The following is a 451-nucleotide window of genomic DNA, read 5'->3' as shown; positions in this document are numbered from 1 at the left end:
CAAACACCCCAAGCATTCCTTTCTATAGTCCATCCAAATAGAACATATACACGGTATCAACGTTCTTACACATACACCTATCTCCATTCATACATATGCATCTAAACAGTATGCATCCTTAGCATGTAGATAAGATAGGTGCCTATAGCAAGTCTGCTATACATATGATTCATGAGGAAGTGATATGACCCGATTTGGCTCAGCTGTACAAAAGAAAACTTTCGGAATCTTTCGGTCAGTTGATAGGTCGTGATACATCGCAAGTGACTCCTCTTCTTTCGTATCATTCTTCTTTCATGCAGAGCTCTCTTTAGACTGTATGGAGATCTTCTTTCTTTCATTTGGCCCTCCTCCTTCTCCTGTCTGTATCCCCTCGATTTCGTCTCTATGGACGAGCGGATTTCTTTAGAAAGAAAGACATGAATAGAAAAATGACGATTCCTTAGACTCA

At 40.1% G+C, this 451-nt stretch overlaps 1 annotated feature.

Annotated features, from left to right (window-relative positions):
* The first annotated feature begins 387 nt into the window (after positions 1–387).
* Positions 388–423: a sequence feature (Short protein (CSUI_010089, PHJ16099.1) was converted to a misc_feature.).
* Positions 424–451: the final 28 nt, after the last annotated feature.

The sequence above is a fragment of the Cystoisospora suis genome (genome assembly GCF_002600585.1).
Source record: "Cystoisospora suis strain Wien I chromosome Unknown contig_6656, whole genome shotgun sequence".
NCBI classification, from domain to species: Eukaryota; Apicomplexa; class Conoidasida; order Eucoccidiorida; family Sarcocystidae; genus Cystoisospora; species Cystoisospora suis.
The sequence above is the reverse complement of the archived record's forward strand: the minus strand, read 5'-3'. Positions and strand labels throughout refer to the sequence as shown.